The following is a 21,133-nucleotide window of genomic DNA, read 5'->3' as shown; positions in this document are numbered from 1 at the left end:
CCACTTAATTTTCTCGTGCTGATTTATTTGATAAAAGATTTAGCTGATTAATCCACCTAATAAAATGTGTATCCTTATATCATGTTTCCCATGCTGCTTTGCCATCAGCCATGAAGGTCCTGACTTGTAAGTAGGTACCTATGTTCATTGTTATTCAAAAGAAGTGTGGAGTGAAAATACATTAGAGATTTATTCAGCTTGCATTGTAATGTGAGATTACCCATTTCACACTTCTAGAACTGAAAGCAGACTGACATGCAAATTTGCAAAGCCACACATTTCTGAGCTTGGGATGCTGTTTTCAATAGAAAACAAAATGTACCCAGAATTATGTAAAAATCCATCATAGAAAAATGCTTATATTTGAAATGTGTAAGATCTGCTATAATCAATGGGAAAGCAGGTTCAAGAATGATATGATAGCTCTCTTTAATTATTTGAATGGGTGCCATATTGAGGATAGAGCAAACTTGCTTTCTGCTGCTCCAGAGAACAGGACCCATAACAATGGATGCAAGCTACAGGAAAAGATATTTCACCCAAACATTAGGAAGAACATCTTGACAGTAAGAGATGTTTGAGAGTACAGTCTCCTTCTTTGGAGGCTTTAAACAGAGGCTGGATCACCATTTGCCAGGTATGGTTTGATTATGAGTTCTTGCATGGCAGGGGGTTGGACTGGATGGCCCTTGTGGTCTCTTCCATCTCTATGATCCTATAACTCTAATATGGCATAGCAAATATATACAGATGTACAAATATGTACAGACATACAGCTGCTGAGGGCATGGCAGACAAGCAGCACTTTAAAAAGCTGCCTTGCCATCCCAAGAACCATCACCTGCCTCTCCCAGAAAACACCGGGGACCAGCAAAGAGACTCTGGACGCAAAGGAGCCCAGCTGCCCCCCCCCCCCCATGGTCCTAGATTGTAATGTTTTAAGATTGTATATCGTTTATATTGTTTTTAGGATTGGGATGGGGGATTTAGAATGGGGATTATTTTCTATTTTACTTGTTTTGTTCATTTATTGCAATATAATTTGCTCTGTTAATTTTATTGCTGCTGTGAATTGCTATGTATTTTTTGCTATTTATTGCTATTGTGAATTGCTTCGTTATTGTATTGTTATTGTTTATTTGCTTTATAGTTTATTTATTGTTGTAACCCGCCCTGATTCCTTGTGATTGGGTGAGCTATAGATAAATCCTTATTATTATTATTATTATTATTATTATTATTATTACATTAGCTTCACTGCTGGGATAGACCTGGGATGTAACTTCCTTAAGGTGGATCTTATCGCATTCACGCATCGACAGGCAGTATGCAGCCCATATGCAACCTGGGCTTCTCCAGGCTTGTCCCACATCTTTTCAAGAATGGGAAAATCCTGTTCTTGAAAAGCTGCAAGAGAAGCCTGGGTTGCATACAGGCTGCATACTGCCTGGCTATGGGTGAATGCGATAAGATCAGCCTTAAGAAAGTTACATCCTGGGTCTATCCTGGAAGCAAAGCTAATGTGATAATCTCCTAAATTAAGACAATGTTACAAATTTGGAGACTAAAAGAAAATTTCATCAGGGAAGGGCAGTTTTTTGTTTGGGGAGGCAACACTCTCTGTTTCCCCTTTCTGTGGCTACACCCCTTCCGGGGCCCATGTGCCATGTAGGAGAGCACAGGATATTTCACCTTTCAGAAAGTGATATATACATTAAAAAATAAATACGGAGGCAATAGTGTTAAAGCATTGCCTCTTTCTTTGATGTATATTCTGATGATGTGAACACTAAATGTCACATTGGCTTCTATTGCTAAGGGGTTGAAGAGATATTGTAATCATGGGACAGAGCCTCAGACTCAAAATAAGACAACAGATGGCTGTGCATGATCTCTAAATAACAATTATTTGACAAGGGGAAGATGGATAGAGGCAGTTTGCTGGGCTTCCAGCAGCTCTACATGATGTACGAGATAACAGGGACTCCGCTGTGTTTTATGTATATGTAAGTTCAGGTGAGGGCTGCAGATTCTGCACTGCCAGGTACTGTATGAATGATAACTGGGTAGGAGTTATATTGATAAGGATTTATTAGCCTAACACTTGGCTAAACAGACATATTGGCATCATTAGGCAGTTGACTAACTTTTGATAAATTGGCTAATTCTACCTTGCCACCCTCATTCCAAAGTGTTTTAATTAAATCTCACACCCCATCAGCACCACCACAAAAAAAGTTACCATCAAATTGGGAGGCAGGAGTTCAGCCTTCTCCTCCTCAATGTGTTTTCATTGGTAGGGTTTTCTTTAGCCTATTTGTGATGCATCTGGGACTCTGCCCTCCCAGACAAATGCAGTGCCGACCACCAATTATTCAGACTGGATAGCTTTGCATTAATATGCATGCTTCCTTCGGGTAGTGAATGATGTGAAAAAGCAGCATGGCTAAGCTCCAGCTTATTATGTGGAAGTGAAATATTGAGACTGCTGTCAGCGAAAAGTCATTTGCCGGGTATCACCCAACAGTAAAAACAGTGATACTAAACAATATCTTATGCAGCATTTCTTTTTTTAAAAAAATATGGAATGCTCAGAGAAATTCACCTATATTATTTCAGTAATCTTACAGCAACCTTACAGCAGCCTGATAAATTTTGGTGGTATTATTGTCCACTGGACTGCTAAAAGGCCACCTCCATAAAGTTTCTTATCTCTATGGTCATCATTATACCAAGCTATAGTAGAAGGAAACAAGATGGCTGCTTCCAGACTGTGGAATGCCCTCCCACAGGAAGCTATGGCTACATCTACACAGCAGAATTCATGTAGTTTTGACTCCGCTTTAACTGTAATGGCTATTTCAGGATTTGTATTTTTATGAGATATTTAGTCTTCTCTGTCAGAGAGCTCTGGTGCTACAACAACTACAACTCCCAGAATCCTATAGGATGGAGTCAAACAGTTAAAGCAGTATCAAACTGCATTAATTCTGCAGTGTGGCAGCAGCCTAAGTTGGCCCCCTCTCTCTGTCCCTTTTCTGCTAGCAAGTGAAGACTCTTCTGTTTTCTCAGGCCTTCGAATGTTAACTGTCAATTGCAGGTCTTTTAAATTGGAGACACTGTATTAGTTTTTATTATTTATTTATTTAAGATGTTGTCTTTCTAATGGAGTGAGAGCCAAGGGGGCTGCCAAAAAGAATCAGCTAAAAACATACAATTTAATATGATTAATGGTTTTTACCTTTTGCATTGTCCATTGATTTTTTTTAACTCATATTGTGAACAATGTTGAGTCCCATACTTGGGAGAAAGGAGAGATATACAGTCGCCCCTCTGTTTTTGCGGACTTGGCGTCCGTATCCCTCAGAAATATGCAAGGGGCAGACGGAGGGTGGCATAATGGGGCATGTGCCCACAGCATGCGCAGAAGCATGCCGCCATTGCACTCAATAGCTACTCTAATATCGGCGATTTTCCATTTACGTGTGGGGATCCTGAACAGATCGCCTGTGAAAATGGATGGGCAACTGTAAATTAAATGAACAAATGGGGAATTTCACCAACTGAGACTAGGAGCCCATTTACACAATTGTAGCACTATATTCCATTTTAGCTAGCTTGGAAACATCTCATGGAATCCTTGGATTGGCAGTTTAGGGAAGGACATTAAGAAATTTCAGCCATAGAAATCTAGTGCCTCACCATAGGATATTCTGTTAAAGTGGGTTATGGTGTAGTGTGAATAATGCCTAGTTGTTTTTTCCTCCTTTCTTTCATCTCTTCCTCTTATGCCATGTCTTTTGAGATCGTGCACCTGTGCGCAGAGACCATCATACAAGTGACTTATTTTGAGAACGTCTTTGGGAAAGGAACTTTTCCAAAGTAAAGATGAGGAAAAAAATCATTCTACCTAGACATCTTAGATTTTTATTCAAAAAGGAAAACTGTCTTTTTCCATGAAAAGTCTTGTTTCATAATTTTCATACCTCCCAAGATATGGTGTAAAAAAATGTTTATCTCACCTCATTCATTGGTGAGGCCTATAGGGCATTTCTGGAAAATAAAGTGCATACAAAACTGCACATTTTAAAATGTGAAAACCTAGCAGCATCCATGACAGATGCCAGGATTGATCAAATGGTCACTCTACTCATATATCTCCAGTGAAGTAGAGCCTGCCACCTGCCAGTGTGTTTTGGTGCTTCTACCTATCAAGTCTCCCCTTAATCTTCTTTTCTCCATTATATGAGAATATTATCCAACTCTCTCAACCATTCATCATAGGAAACAGCTTCCAAATCATTCACAGTCTTGGTTAATGATGTATGAGGAATTCAGTTTTGGTCTCCAGATTGACAGGCTTATCTTGGTCTGCAGTATGCAGAGTATTTGCAGGATGGACTCAGTTTCTTCTTTAGAAGCCTTGGATGAATTGATGACTCTGAATGTATCCCCACCAAAATGTGAACATTTGTAAAGTGTTCACAGAAAAATGCTTGCATATCAAATGGGGCAAAACAGCACTTTAACTCTCTTCGGTCAATGGTGGAATGTTTTCCATCAATGTGTAATGTTTAAAAATGTGCAGCATTTTCTTTTCAAGCAACTTGAAAAAATATAAGAGAAAGAAAACGGTAAGCTGGATCTCATTCTTTAAAAAAGCAAAGCCTGATGGAACTAGGGCAAGAATGGATGTGGAGATGAGAAGGAGTATCTTTGTGATTACAAACTTTACAGATGTGTCACTTTCCTTTCAATACACAGTAGTTTTTGTCTTAAAAAGTGGCACCTAGTAGGAGATCCATTAGCATTAAAACTTTTATATCATACCTTTTGGTCTTAAAATAAAAGTTGCAAGGCTTTTATATCCTTTCTTTCTTCCTTTCCTGGCAATTTGATACATGCATTGTTTGCTTTACCATCTTTAGAAGGCTGCTAACAAATGAGGAGGAAAGCTATTTTGTGGTTCACTTTACATTTGCCAGTGTGCTGCTCATCTTCACAAACTGACCACCTTGTTTCCTTATCTTCGGTAAGTCCCTGAGCAAAGCAGTTAGAAGGAAAGGTTTAAGGATTTATCACAGTAATTAAACCTGAACAAAGACATATACAAAGTTTGTGGATTTCTGTTCAGGCAGGAAGGAATGTGGGAGATACTGAACCCCTCCAGAACAGTAAGGAAAGGAAATTCTTTTCCAGGTGATAAATAGACAGTATTGCTTCTTCCTATGTGATCCATTCAAATGCAACAAATTAATTGCTTTCATTAAAGATTTGTATGGAGGATTAATGAGCAGTGTTGATAAAGCACAGCTGTACAAGGAAATGCACAATTTATATAAAGGCTATATGGGAGAGATAGGAAAAAGGCTGCCTCTGTCATTGAACTTATAGAATTGGTAGTTACTCTGTGCCAAAGACTGTAAGTAGAGTTGTGTATGCTTTAAAGATAACTGATTTCCTCAAGGTGAAGTTGAAGGCTTTCATGGTTGGCATTCATACATTTTGGTGGGTTTTGGGGGCTATGGCCACATAGCCCAAAAAACCAACAAAAATGTATGAATTTCCTCAAGATTTGTACATTTTAAGGATCTCATATTTGTCATGATTTATAGCACTACCATACCACCTGTATATGCTTATTCAAAACATTTCTAAACTCTGTATAGTTTGTTGTTTGTTGTTGTATGCCTTTACGTTGTTTCTAACTTATGGCAACCCTAAGGTGAATCTATCATGGGGTTTTTTCCAGCAAGAGAGTGTCACTTTCCCAAGGTCACCCAGTGGGTTTACATAGCTCACCTGGGATTTGAAACTTGGTCTCCAGAATCCTAGTTCTGCACTTAAACTGCAGCACCACTCTGGCTTTCATTTCTCAGTCATATCTTGCCTTCCCCCCCTCCAACAATGGGACTCAAGGCAGCTTAATAATTATTAAAACCAGTACGAATTAATCTGATAGCTGATTAAAAGCATCTCTTTGTGTGTAATCTTTTTGAGAAAAAAAACAGTTAAACAACATGTAGAGTTAAAACTATTAAAATTCATTAAGAGACAATGTAAAAAGTAAACAAAATAGTGCATTGTTAGCAGTGGTGTAAGTAGGGTTGGTGCAGTAACTTGAGATGTCATTCCCCATTGACCTCCTTCTCTCATTTCACACCATACAGAATCCTTAGTAATGCTTTTTTGCATTAATGTTACTTGTAAATCGTAATTCCCAAAGACCACTGAATGTAATGCTAATAGTTCTGACATAAACAACTAGCTAAATTAAAATTATACATTCAAATTACAATATCATATGCGCAATCTAAATCTATTTACCTATACGTAGTGCAGCTATCGTTAAAATATTATGGGTTTTTAAACTTTTTTTTTTTAAAGAATATTTAAAAAGAATATTTTTTAAAAAATCAAAAAATTATTTTAATTAAATTTTGAAATTTGAAATTTTAATTAAAAAAATGTGGGGCCTCTCTTGTCTTCCCACTGAGCTTCACCCTACTCCTACTATCTCTTAAAGGATTTTAAAGCAAAGCAGATGAATGCCACAGCCTGTTTCTGCAAAAAGGTAGGTGTTTGGGGAGCAGTGGTGTCACACACCCCTTAGGGTATCACCTGGTGTCCTCCGCACTCCCCCTCCTAGTGATACCACTAAAATACCTTCACAGTTGATTCAAGCTGTGTCCAATACATCTTTTTATCATGTTATCATCAATACCAACTCGGAAATCTCAATTCAGATGAGACTGTGGAGCAAAGGCAATGCTGTTCTGATATGGCCCTATAATATTTATCTATTAGGAGAGGAAGATCGAATTGTAGCAGCTCAGGAAACAAAGAGAAGAACTGAATCACTCTAGATTACTTAGAGATACTTCGCATGAGAAAATCTGATCTTTTCCTTGCTGCTTTTTATTATTAGGTACCTGTAATAGCTTGAATGTTTCACTAGGACTCTGGAGACCTGGAATTCATTCCCTGCTCAGCCATAGAAACCCACCTTGAGCAAGTCACACTCTCTCAGCTTCAGAGGAGGGCAATGTCAAGCCTTTTTTGAACAAGACTTGCTAAGAAAACTTTGTGATAGGTTCGCTTTAGGGTTGCAATTGGTCGGAAACAAGTTGAAGTCACACAACAACCAAAAAGTTTAGATGTTCCTCCAGATCTGCAAACGTGAATGAAATAAAGTATAATGATATAAAGAAGTAAGGTGCAAACATTAGAAAGGCTTTCCAAGTGACCTTCAGAAACTAGATATAGAACTCCTGGGGGGATTTTGGTAAACATAGTGGGTTATTCATAAAACGAAATGCCAGCTCCACTGTCACCATGGTGACTTAATCACTTCAACACCCAAACTTTGTAAATAGCAGGGTTTACTGGCAGACAATAGCTCCATCACAGCATCCCATGAGAATGCCAATTTATGTCTATCTTTCCCATTCATGATTTTCCCTCTTTTCTGTTATATTCAGAATATACTGTGGTGAATGGTAGATGAATTGTAGTTGATTTCTGACCTCTGTATGTTGCAATTTCAGTGTGTGTGTGTAAAAATAAAATAGATGATGTGTGTGCATCCTCTGCCCCTAAAGCCTTGCAGACTACCGTCTTTGAATCCTTTCTTCGTCTCATCCATCTTTTTCTCTTTCTAAACTAGAAAATTATTCAATTAAATCTTGTTCATAATATTCAGAGTCAGATGGCATGCAAATAGTGAACATGATCCCACCATAGTCTAAATTAAAATGTATTAGTATCATATCTATTTGACTGGAGAATTAAAAGACATGCGTAGTTTTCTGGAGAATTAAAGACATTCGTAGTTTTCTGGATGAAGTCAGTGTGGTGTAAATATGCTTAACAATGACTAGGGCCACATCTGCACTGCAGAAATAATGTTGTTTGACACTGCTTTTACTGTCATGGCTCCATCCTATGGAATCCGTGGATTCATAGTTTGTTGTGTCACCAGAGGTCTCTGATAAATACACAAATATGTTTCCCTAAACCAAAAGGTCAAATTGGTAAAACAAAAAAGTTTAGGGAAAAGTGGTAGTAGAACAAAGTATAAAGAGGCTTCATTAACCAATGCAATAGCAAAATAATAATGTCTGTACAAATATAGATAACATAATAATGTAAGAGATCCATTCCAGCAACATCAGGGACTGCCTGAAGGAATAATAATAAAATAAATGTTTTATTTGTATACCGCCCTTCCGTAGGATCAGGGCGGTTCACAGCATTAAAATACATACATACAATTCCAATAAAACAGTTTTAAAATTACAAAGCAATACAAAAATAAAACAACAACAAATGCCCCCAGGTTAGCCAACCATTGCCTGTGCGGCCTTTACGGCGGGGGGGCCAATAAGGACTCAATCGGGGAATGCGATTTTAAACAGGTGAGTCTTCAGCTCCCTTTTGAATTGGGCCAGGGAGGTGACTGAGCGGAGCTCTATGGGCAGCGTGTTCCAAAGGGCCTCAGAGGGAGCCATCAGGCAGACCCAGCAACATCAGGGACTGTCTGAAGGAAGAGGCCCCTCCCTCCTCAACTGTCATCTCGGCCTCAGAGGGAGCCATCAGGCAGACCCAGCAACATCAGGGACTGCCTGAAGGAAGAGGCCCCTCCCTCCTCAACTGTCATCTCTGCCTCAGAGGGAGCCATCAGGCAGACCAGCAACATCTTGGACTGCCTGAAGGAAGAGGCCCCTCCCTCCTCAACTGTCATCTCGGCCTCAGAGGGAGCCATCAGGCAGACCCAGCAACATCAGGGACTGCCTGAAGGAAGAGGCCCCTCCCTCCTCAACTGTCACCTCGGCCTCAGAGGGAGCCATCAGGCAGACCCAGCAACATCAGGGACAGCCTGAAGGAAGAGGCCCCTCCCTCCTCAACTGTCATCTCGGCCTCAGAGGGAGCCATCAGGCAGACCCAGCAACATCAGGGACTGCCTGAAGGAAGAGGCCCCTCCCTCCTCAACTGTCACCTCGGCCTCAGAGGGAGCCATCAGGCAGACCCAGCAACATCAGGGACTGCCTGAAGGAAGAGGCCCCTCCCTCCTCAACTGTCACCTCGGCCTCAGAGGGAGCCATCAGGCAGACCCAGCAACATCAGGGACAGCCTGAAGGAAGAGGCCCCTCCCTCCTCAACTGTCACCTCGGCCTCAGAGGGAGCCATCAGGCAGACCCAGCAACATCAGGGACTGCCTGAAGGAAGAGGCCCCTCCCTCCTCAACTGTCACCTCGGCCTCAGAGGGAGCCATCAGGCAGACCCAGCAACATCAGGGACTGCCTGAAGGAAGAGGCCCCTCCCTCCTCAACTGTCATCTCGGCCTCAGAGGGAGCCATCAGGCAGACCCAGCAACATCAGGGACTGCCTGAAGGAAGAGGCCCCTCCCTCCTCAACTGTCATCTCGGCCTCAGAGGGAGCCATCAGGCAGACCCAGCAACATCAGGGACTGCCTGAAGGAAGAGGCCCCTCCCTCCTCAACTGTCATCTTGGCCTCAGAGGGAGTCATCAGGCAGACCCAGCAACATCTTGGACTGCCTGAAGGACGAGACTTCTCCCTCCTTTAACTGTATTTTGTATTGTATTACGATACAATACAGTGCACCGCTATGATCATCACGGAATAGCGGTCTATAAATAAAACATATTATTATTATTATTATTATTATTATTATTATTTTGCCAATAGGCATAAAATGCTGGAAACTAGAAATCCTAGGTTACATACAAATGTACAAATACAGATAAAACAGAAAATGCGTTTCGACAATTGGCTTCTTCAGTGGAAAAAATATTATCTGTTATATCATCATTATTAGCTTGGAGTCATCCAGTAGAAGTATGAAAAAAATTATATAATGGAATCAGTGTCCTGGATACTCCAATGGATTATAGTGCTAACAGATAATATTTTTTCCACTAAAGAAGACAATTGTCGAAACGTGTTTGGTTTTAGCTGTATTTGTACATTTCTATGTCACCTGGGACTTCTAGTTTCCAGCGTTTTATGCCTATTGGCAAAACTGATCTCTTACATTATTATTTTGCCATTACATTGGTTAATAAAGTCTCTTTATACTTTGTTCTACTACCAGAGATCTCTGACCAAGAGGGCTGAATACCTCATGAAACTACAAATCCCAGAACTCCATAGCATTGAGCCTTGGCAGTTAAAGCCATGTCAAACTGCATTATTTCTGCAGTGCAGATGTAGCCTAGATTCTGTGAAATATTTTATATTAGGATTATTGAACCTCTAGTTTCAAAATCACTTATATTCTTTTCCCACCTCTGTGCCCTGGGGTAAGCCACAACAAGGAGCCAAAGGTGGAACTTGGCCGATTAGATCTGAGGAGCACCCAGAGAAAATTTGGCAAATTGTGAGCCCTGGAGTAAAATCAATTGCACAATTTGGAAACATCTTACTACAGACGATAAAGTTACTGGCAACTAGTTACTTTCAATGTTTATCTGGAGAAAAAAAAAGTCCTTTCCACAGTGCAAATGAGTAACCTGTCTTTCAGTCACTCATTTTGGATGAAGGATGGTGTTGTCATTGCTTTCCATAATACAAAGGTGTGCAAAGTGAAGCCTATGGGCTGTGCACAGTCCCTGCACCCCATTATTACAGGCCTAATACATCCAAATTCCCCTTCCCTTAATTTAAAAACAAAAATCCCATTGATTTTTCAGGCAATTTTTCCCCCTGAAAAGCAGCCAAATTAACTAAAACTAGCTGCAAATTTGGAAGCCATCATGGTGTAGTGATTTGCGTGTTGAACGATGACTCTGGAGACCAGGGTTCAATTCTCCAGTTGGCCATGAAACCTACTGTAACCTTGAGCGAATCACACATTCTTAGCCTCAAGGAAAGGCAATGGCAAACCTCCTCTGAACAAATTTTGCCAAGAAAACCTAATGATAGGGCCACCGTAGGGTCACCATAAGTTGGAAATGACTTGAAGGCACACAAGGTGAAAAGGTGGTCGTTTATTTCTCAATAACAACAACCCCCCTCGCTCTGTCAAAATAAAGAAAAAAAAAGTCTGGCCCAAAGGAACACAATGCTACTTCCAGAATGTCAAAATGTGATGGAGTGCCCTATGGGGTTGGTGCATAGGGACAAAAAGTAGAACTGCCTCCTCCATATCTACCCACATCTACCTAACAATATGAGATGTCCAGAAGTGTTTTCTTTTTAACTTCAAACTGTATTTCTCCCACTCTTCAGCAGGGCACCTGCTTCATGGAATGGAAGTAGTGGTGCTGTAGCTATTACAGAAAGATCTCTAGTAACCAGTACTATGTCCTTCCATGGATAATGTGTCAGGGATGGTTCAGGGCTGAGCAAAGTGCAAGCTGTGGCCTGTCTGTGATCTCTTAGGGTTTGGGGGATTTTTTTTCCAAAAGTGCATCTTTTTACAACAAATTTCTCCTCCAAAATGCCCTCTAGGATGTGTCCTAGATGTGTCCTGGGGAGCTACTGTGCCACCCCTAGCCTTCCATAGTTTCCGTTTCTAGCATTGCTGATGGTGTAATAGCTCTTTAAAATACTTCTGGGCACCTCATACTCTACTCTTAAGAAAAACATTGATCACACCATTGTTTGTGTCAAACAAGTAACAGAAAGTGAAATTACTTATTTGCACTGGGAATTGTCCTTTAATGCCCAGCATTGCTGTTGCACTGAAAACCCCACTAATCGCCCTCGCCTAAAAAAATTTCTGTGTTTCCTCCTGCCTCTTTGGATGAACTCTCTTCACTTCTGAACTCTTCCAAACCTGCAACTTGCTCTCTTGATCCAATTCCTACTCGTCTTCTAATCTCTATAGCTCCCTCCTTTCTGCCCTCGCTTCTCCATATCTTCAATCTCTCTCTTTCTACAGGCTCCTTCCCGTCGGACATCAAACATGCTCTCATTTCCCCAATTCTGAAAAAACCTTCCCTTCACCCCTCCTCTTCGTCTAGCTATCGTTCGATTTCTCTTCTTCCCTTTCTTTCTAAGGTTTTGGAATGGGTTGTTTATTCTCGCTGTCTTGAGTTTCTTGAAGACAACTCCATCCTTGATCCCTTTCAGTCTGGTTTCCGCCCAAGGCATTCTACAGAGACAGCTCTCACCAAGATCTCGAATGACCTTTTACAGGCCAAGGCTAATGGCCTTTACTCTGTTCTCATCCTTCTCGATTTGTCTGCAGCCTTTGCCACTGTTGATCACTGTCTTCTAGTTGATATACTTTCTGACCTTGGGTTCTCAGACTCTGTTCTCGACTGGTTTAGATCTTACTTGTCTGGCAGATCTTTTGCAGTGGTTGCAGGGGGCCAGACTTCTTCTCCTGTTCCCTTATCTGTTGGAGTTCCCCAGGGCTCTGTTCTGGGTCCCCTTCTGTTTTCTCTCTACACACTGTCCTTAGGAAAACTCATTAGCTCTTTTGGCTTTTCCTACCATCTGTATGCCGATGACACCCAGTTGTATCTTTCCGCCCCTGACCTTTCTCCAAGGCTTGAACAGCAAGTTTCATCTTGCCTCACAGCTATCTCGCAGTGGATGTGCCATCGGCGTTTGAAGCTCAACATGTCCAAGACGGAGCTTCTTGTCTTTCCTCCTAAGCCCACCCTTCAACACTCCTTTTCTGTCTCTGTGGACAACATTTCTATTCAACCAGTCCAGCAAGCTCGCAGTCTTGGTTTTATCTTTGACTCTTCTCTGTCGTGTATCCCTCAGATCCAGACCACAGCCAAGGCTTGTCGATTCTTTTTGTACAATATCGCTAAAATCCGACCTTATCTCTCCGCCTCTACTGCCAAGATCCTGGTCCATGCCCTAGTGGTCTCACGACTTGATTACTGTAACGTCCTCCTGGCTGGGCTTCCTCTTTCTCACCTCCGTCCTTTAATCTCTGTCCAGCATTCAGCTGCATGCATTATCACATCCACCCACCGCTCTGACCACATCTCTCCTGTGTTGGCATCCCTTCACTGGCTCCCCCTCCCTCTCCGCATTCAGTATAAGCTCCTGTTGTCCACGTTTAAAGCCCTCCATGGACTGGCCCCTCCCTACTTATCAGACCTTCTTTCTCCTCACCTTCCCACTCGGGCCCTCCGTTCTGGTAGTCAAGGTCTGCTGTCCCAGCCCAGGATTTCCTCTGCCCCATCTCGGATTCGCCCCTTTTCACTCGCTGCCCCTCACTCCTGGAACCTTCTTCCCCCACAAGCAAGAGCCATCACTTCTTTAACCAGCTTCAAAACGGAGTTGAAGACCATCCTGTTCAGGGCAGCGTTCCCAGGCATTGCATAATTGTCACTTGCTATTTGATGTTCTCTTGTTGCCTGTTTTATTGAATCATTTTCTGTTATGCTATGTATTTTATATGTATTATCCTACTGGAGAGGCCCCTTCCCCACCACCACTCCCTTTGTGTCGTGTCTTTTTAGATTGTAAGCCTGAGGGCAGGGAACCGTTCAATTAAAAAGATTGTATGTACAGCGCTGTGTAAATTTACAGTGCTTTATAAATAAAGGTTAATAATAATAATAATAATAATAATAATAATAATAAAGAGAGGAGTGTGCTTAATTTGCACAGTTTTACTCTGGTTGTCTGTTATTTTAATATAAGGAAAACAATGCCATTTCTCTCCATGCACTGTATGAAGCAACTGACAGTTTAAATGGACAAAAAAAAATTAAAAAAGGAAGACACCATGTTGGATTCAACCACAAGAGATGTAGGAAGGCCCCGTGATTTCCCCCAGTGTGTGAACATTTTATGGGCAATGACATTACCCTCAGGGAAGAGGCCAGAATTCCCAAAGGAACAGTGTATCCAAAAGATGCAAGGGGCCCCAGAATCATCCTCATTCATAATACCAACTTCCATTTGGGAGGAATTCTGGCTCCCTGAGTAAATCAAAGGAAAAGATACCAAGAGGCAGTATAGGCAAGGAATCATCTTTCAATTTGTTAATCCAAGTTCAACAGACTAGTCTCATTTCAACTTTCCCAGATTGTTCTGTATTTTTAAATGTCATACCTCTGTGTACACATTTCTCTCCCTCAATAGTGCACATTTTAGAAGTGCAGTATTTAAAATGTGAATATTTCACATGCTTTCAAAACACTGCTTACAAATTATTTTGGGGCAGTGGTGTCCACACAATTTCATAGAATCATAGAATCATAGAATCATAGAATTGTAGAGTTGGAAGAGACCACAAGGGCCATCCAGTCCAACCCCCTGCCATGCAGGAAATCCAAATCAAAGCATCCCTGACAGATGGCCATCCAGCCTCTGTTTAAAGACCTCCAAGGAAGGAGACTCTATCACCTTCCGAGGAAGTGCATTCCACTGCCGAACAGCCCTTACTGTCAGGAAGTTCCTCCTAATGTTCAGGTGGAATCTCTTTTCCTGTAGCTTGCATCCATTGTTCCGGGTCCTGTTCTCTGGAGCAGCAGAAAACAAGCTTGCTCCCTCCTCAATATGACATCCTTTCAAATATTTAAACAGGGCTATCATATCACCTCTTAACCTTCTTTTCTCCAGGCTAAACATCCCCAGCTCCCTAAGTCGTTCCTCATAGGACATGGTCTCCAGACCCTTCACCATTTTTGTCGCCCTCCTTTGGACACGCTCCAGTTTCTCAATGTCCTTTTTGAATTGTGGCGCCCAGAACTGGACACAATATTCTAGGTGGGGCCTGACCAAAGCAGAATACAGTGGCACTATTACTTCTCTTGATCTAGACACTATACTTCTATTGATGCAGCCTAAAATAGCATTGGCCTTTTTAGCTGCCGCATCACACTGTTCACTCATGTTCAACTTGTGGTCTACTTGGACTCCTAGATCCCTTTCACACGTAGTTTCATTCAGCCAGGTGTCACCCATCCTATATCTGTGCATTTTATTTTTCCTTCCTAAGTGCAATACCTTACATTTCTCTGTGTTGAATTTCATTTTGTTAGCTTTGGCCCAGCTTTCTAGTCTATTCAGGTCATTTTGAATCTTGATCCTGTCCTCTGGGGTATTAGCTATTCCCCCTAATTTGGTGTCATCTGCAAATTTGATAAGTATGCTCCCAATTCTGTCATCCAGGTCATTGATAAAGATGTTGAATAGCACTGGGCCCAGGACAGAGCCCTGTGGGACCCCACTGGTCACTTCTCTCCAGGATGAAAAGGAGCCATTGTTGAGCACCCTTTGGGTTCAGCCGGTCAACCAATTACAGATCCATTTAACAGTTCCTTTGTCTAGCCCACATTTTACAAGCTTGTTTGCAAGAATGTCATGGGAAACCTTGTCAAAGGCCTTACTGAAATCAAGATATACTATATCCACAGCATTCCCTTCATCTACCAAGCTGGTAATTTTGTCAAAGAAAGAGATTAGATTTGTCTGGCATGACTTGTTTCTCTGAAACCCATGTTGACTTTTTGTGATTATGGCATTGCCTTCTAGATGTTCACAGACTCTCTGTTTAATGATCTGCTCCAGAATCTTTCCTAGAACTGATGTCAGACTAACTGGACGATAATTGTTGGGATCCTCTTTTTTCCCCTTTTTGAAGATGGGGACAACGTTTGCCCTCCTCCAGTCTGCTGGGATCTCTCCTGTTCTCCAGGAGTTTTCAAATATGATTGCCAATGGCTCCGATATTACGTTTGCCAGTTCTTTTAATACCCTTGGATGGAGTTCATCTGGTCCTGGAGACTTAAATTCATTTAGATTAACAAGGTGTTCCTCTACTTTCTCTTTACTTATTCTGTGCTGAAATTCCCCTATTCTGTCCTCTGCTCCATTATCCTCAAGTTGAGCACCCTTTGCCTTTTCTGAGAAGACTGAGGCAAAGAAGGTGTTGAGTAATTCTGCCTTTTCTCTATCTCCTGTTAGCATTTTGCCATCTTCTCCACGCAGTGGCCCTACCGTTTCCTTCTTCTTCCTCTTGCTGCGGACATATCCAAAAAAGCTCTTTTTATTGTTCTTAACCTCTCTAGCAAGCCTGAGTTCATTCTGCGCTTTAGCTTTTCTGACTTTACCCCTACACATGCCTGCTATTTCTTTGAATTCCTTTTTCGTGATTTCCCCCTTTTTCCATTTCTTATACATGTTCCGTTTCAAACTTAGCTCGGTTGAAAGTTCCTTAGTCATCCATCCTGGTTTCTTGAGACACCTCCCGTTTTTCTTTCTCACTGGAACTGTTTGAAATTGTGCCTTCAGTATCTCCCTTTTGAGAAAGTCCCATCCGTCCTGAACTCCTTTATCTTTTAGTATTTCTGACCATGGAATCGCCCTCAGTACTTCTCTAAGTTTACTGAAATCCGCTCTCCTAAAGTCTAGGATGCGTGTCTGACTCTGCCTGGCTTCTCCTCTCCATTGTATAACAAACTCCAGGAGAACATGGTCGCTTCCACCTAAGGATCCCACCACTTGCACCCCATCAACCAAGTCATCCTTGTTGGTTAGGATCAGATCTAAAATAGCTGACCCCCTTGTTGCCTCTTCCACCTTTTGGACCATGAAATTGTCTTCCAGGCAAGTGAGGAATTTGCTAGACCTTGAGGATTTTGCTGAGTTTGACTTCCAGCAAATATCAGGATAGTTGAAGTCGCCCATCACTACTACATCTCTCTTTTCTGACTGTGTGGTCATCTGTTCTAGAAAGATATCATCCAATTTCTCAGTCTGACTTGGGGGTCTGTAGTAGACTCCCACCGTAACACCCCTGTTGTTTCCCTCCCCTTTGATTCTTATCCAGATGCTCTCCACCTGGCTTCCATGATTGATGTCCAGGATCTCTTCACTGGTGTAAATATCTCTGACATATAGTGCTATTCCTCCTCCTTTCCTGTTTGGCCTATTTCTCTTAATAAGGTTATACCCCTCTATTTCCACATTCCAATCATGAGACTCATCCCACCAGGTTTCAGTGATGCCTATTATATCATATTTGCTTTGTTGTACTAGGAGTTCGAGTTCATCTTGCTTATTTCCCATGCTCTGTGCATTAGTGTAGAGACATCGCAGACCATGGTTCCCTTTTATTTGCTGCCTGTGCAAGTTTTTTTGCCTCCCACTGCTGGGTCCTTGCACTGTTTGCCTTGTTTCCTCTATGTCAGTTTGACTATTTTCGCCATCCCTTTCGCCTTCCTTAATATTGTCTCCCTTCCCCTCGGAACTCAGTTTAAAGCTCTCCTGATCAAGTTCTTGAGACTGTTGGCAAAAACATTTCTTCCAACTGGCGTGAGATGCAACCCGTCTGTTGCAAGAAGTCCCTCCTCATGGAACCGCAGCCCATGATCGAAGAATCCAAATCCTTCTCGGCGGCACCATCTGCGAAGCCAGTTGTTCACATCTGCTATTTTCCTCTCCCTTCCTGGACCATGCCCTTCAACTGGCAGAAGAGACGAGATGACAACCTGTACATCCATTCCTTTCAGCTTCCTACCAAGCGCCTCGTAATCCCTTTTGATGTTCTGAATGCTGTGTCTTGCAGTATCATTAGTTCCCACGTGGACCAAAAGGAAGGGGTATTGGTCAGTAGGCTTGACCAGTCTTGTCAGCCTCTCTGTCACATCACGGATCTTTGCACCTGGAAGACAACACACCTCTCGAGACATCTTGTCAGGCCTACAAATCACTGCTTCTGTACCCTCAGCAAGGAGTCCCCCACTACGACCACACGCCTCCTCCGAGGCTTAGCAGCGACTGTTCCCTCGGGTGGGACTCTCAGGCTCCCCTGCTCTGTCCCAGAAGTCTGTCCATGCTGCTCTTCTTCATCCTCCTTGATAAGGGAAAGAGCTTCGAATCGATTCTCTAGCTGCAAGCTCCCCGAACAATTCCTTCTTGGCTTACTTCTCTTTGTGACATTCCTCCAGCTGTCTGCCTCCTCTGTTTGGCAAGTGACCTCTTCCACCCTAGCATCTTCCTCTGCGTGGTACTCATCCAAGATGGTTAGTTCTATTGAGTCCCGGAAATCCTCTTGTTTAATTTAAAGCAAGTGCATTATTGTACACATTTTGGAGGAAAAAACAAAGATACCAGAATATATTGTCCCAAAGGGAAAGGGAGGGCTCCCCATCTCCAGTTATAAATGTTCACATCTTTACTGTCCATTAGGCTGTCCCATACTTTCACAGTGAATGCTTGCCAATTGGTATTGGAACACATCAAGAAAGATACACTTTTTTCAGTGTATGAGTGAATTATACCCTCAGTATGAATGTAGGAGATTGTATCAGGTATCAAAAGTGTGAGAAACACTGCATCAGTGGAATGCCAATGAACCCCAAACCACCAGCAAATATAAACAGAGCATGTTTTCCAAAAAATTGCTGAACTGGTTCACACTGACTCTATTCTTTAACCATCACTCTAATTAATGAATGAATTATTAAAAAGCCATGCTGTCAGGTTGCTGATTAAATACCTTTGATTTTACATCAGTCACTGGTGAAGCCCAGTGATGGCTACATTTCAAACAAATTAAACTGCTTCCAACCCATACCAATTATCTGAGTCTTAATATGCTCCATGTGAATGAGGAACAGGTGCCTTTAATTAAAAATGTTTTCTCAAAAAATATTCCTCTGTTGCTATAAAAGTATTTGTATTATTACTTATGACTATAACCAAAAGAGGCATGATCACATTATGACAATGCAAAAAAAAAAATAAAAAAAATAAAAAAAATAAAAAAAAAAAAAAGGGGGGGGGGAACCAGTCAGGGAATAGGTAAAATGTGTTGATTATAATTTACAGGATCTCAAGTACAATAGTAACTCAGTTACTGATTTTGCCAGATCATTGGGGAGAGGGGGGAACAGCCCTCCCTACCATAGACTTAATGGGGCTAAGGCCATTTCTCCGATTCTGCCCATTCTGGGTTGTATGGTGACTGCCCTAGAACATTAATTCCTAAAGTGGGTGGTGGAAAGATCCAGGGGGACAATGAGGGGGAAGTGGGGCCTTGAGTAAAGTGTTATTGTGCAAGAAAGACAAAGGGAACCAGCAGCCTTCAGGACCATGGTGGGGATGAGGGGTATATGAAACTTCTTTGATTGAGAGTTCCTGCATGGCAGGGGGTTGGAGTGGATGTTCCTTGTGGTCTCTTCCAGCTCTAGGATTCTATGGTTCTGTGATTCTATGGTTCTTTTCAGGGACCCTTAAAACCACAGTAGAGCCTTGCTGATCATTTAGTGTGGTGGTTTCTTTCACTCTTCACCACATGAGCCTTGGCTGATTCTTTCACTGGTGGTGGCAGTGGCAGTTGGGAAACTCTTGTGAGGCTTGGGCACAGGAAATTTCTTCTGTGACTCATAATGGTACCATTTTGGGACAGACTGAATGGAGCAAGGAATTATAGCATGTGACATTGGTGGAGAACTGGTGGGAAATAGGGGATCTGAAATTTGGGACCCTGCTTAACTTTTGTGAGTTTTGCTGGGACATGGCTGGCAAGTTGGAGTGACTCTGCTGCTCCTGTTTTCTTTCATTGGACAGGCTGAGAGAAGAGGTAAGAGAAGAAGCAGTGTTTGTGTATGTGTGAAGCTATGTGAGGAAGACAACTAGGTGAAGAAGAGGGAGGAGTATCTAAGGTTGATTCTTGGAAAGGGTGCTTGACCTTGGAGCAGATCCTGTAGTTAAAACTTCTCCCTTTCACTGTCTGTGCCAGTCTCCAGTCCTGGTTGTGTAGCCTCTGTAAACCCCCAACACATTGCACCATTCTTTGCCCCAACGAAGAAAGATTGAGACTCCTTCCTTGCCAGAGAGAACCTAGTTGCCTTCAGAGCAACAACCAAGCAGCTACCTGAGCAGTGACCGAGAGGCATCTTTCCCACACTGGACTTTGCTGGAGGGGTGGCATGGGTGAGAGGATTCTCAGCTGCTGGTCAGCCAGCTGCTCGGTTGCTGCTCCCAGGGTGACCAGATGCAAAGGGAGCAACAACTGAGATTGGTTATTGTGAATTTGCAGTAGAACAGTAGACGCAATATCAGGAAATACTCATCGGTGGGGAGGAGTACTTGGTCATTGCCCAAGATGAAAGGGAGTGGTAGTCAGAAATGGTTTGGAAGCCACTGCCCTAGAAGGTGCCAGGAGGCTACCTAGATGTAAATCCTGAAAGACCTAGACTTTTGTCCTCTCTCTGCTGAATTGCTACCTAGGGGTTGTGGAGACCAGTCATTAAGGCTCGCCTGGGGATGGGGTCCGGGCATGGCATCCATATGATGCAGGATCGGATTCTGCCCCCAAGGCAGCATGATGCTGTGTGATGCTCCACATGGTGCGCAGCATCACAGCGCTCCTCTGGCATTGCATTTATATGACGCAGCAGCAAAAGAGCACCTTAAAGCCCCAGCGCCATGGTTATCAAGCCCTTTCTAGGGTGCCAAAAGGAACAGCTTTTTGTGGCCCCTTTTTGCAGCCTCTTTTCACTTCCTGGAAAGGCCAGATTGGGGCTGCAACATGCGGTTGCTTCAGCCCCGATCCGGCACAGCTGAAGGCAGCTGAAGGCTGACCCTTAGGGGCAGTTTGCAAAGCCTCCTAGTCTAAGAGATGAGGCTTGATTTAATCCAGCTACAAAGGAAAGTGAAGTTAAGTAATGGGATGGCTAAACAAATGACTACAGTGGGAGTAAAGACCAGCAAGACATTTTTTTAAAGAAAAGAATATAGATGCAGGAAAGAAAGAGAAACTGCAGTGATATGTAAGGCAGTAAGTGGTTTGTAAACTAGGAAAATCTGGTATAGTCCAAATGAGTATCAGGAGAGAAGGTGAGGTTGGTAGACCACTTTGAAAGAAAAAGTTTCTTTATTGAGGGTCCAATCCTATAGTTTCCTCATACCCACTGGGTTCAGTGAAGCATAAACAGGTAAGATTTTATCCTTATCTATCCTTTTACCTCTTCTCTCCCCGCCCCCCTTTTCTGCTCAAGAAATCCATAAATGAGTTCCTCCTGTAATTCAGGTCTCTTGGCTGTAAGTAGAGCATTATGTATTTATATGATGTGTCCACACATTGCTGTGCATGGTATTTTTGTTTGTCTGCTTGAAAGGCCTGCATTACCATCTTTAAAGGCCATTATTTTCTCTTTATCCTGAAGCAGGAGTGGGAATCAT

At 42.3% G+C, this 21,133-nt stretch overlaps 1 protein-coding gene across 5 annotated transcripts in view; it reads left to right on the top strand.

The window, feature by feature from the left end:
- The window catches only part of CNTN5 (contactin 5), a 934,652-nt gene that overhangs the window by 685,895 nt on the left and 227,624 nt on the right, over window positions 1-21,133 (top strand). The window lies entirely within an intron of this gene.

This window comes from Sceloporus occidentalis, unplaced genomic scaffold (assembly GCF_023333645.1).
Source record: "Sceloporus occidentalis isolate IW3139 unplaced genomic scaffold, rSceOcc1.0.p SCAF_2, whole genome shotgun sequence".
NCBI lineage: Eukaryota > Metazoa > Chordata > Lepidosauria > Squamata > Phrynosomatidae > Sceloporus > Sceloporus occidentalis.
Note: the sequence above shows the minus strand (reverse complement) of the source record. Positions and strands in the feature narration are given on the sequence as shown.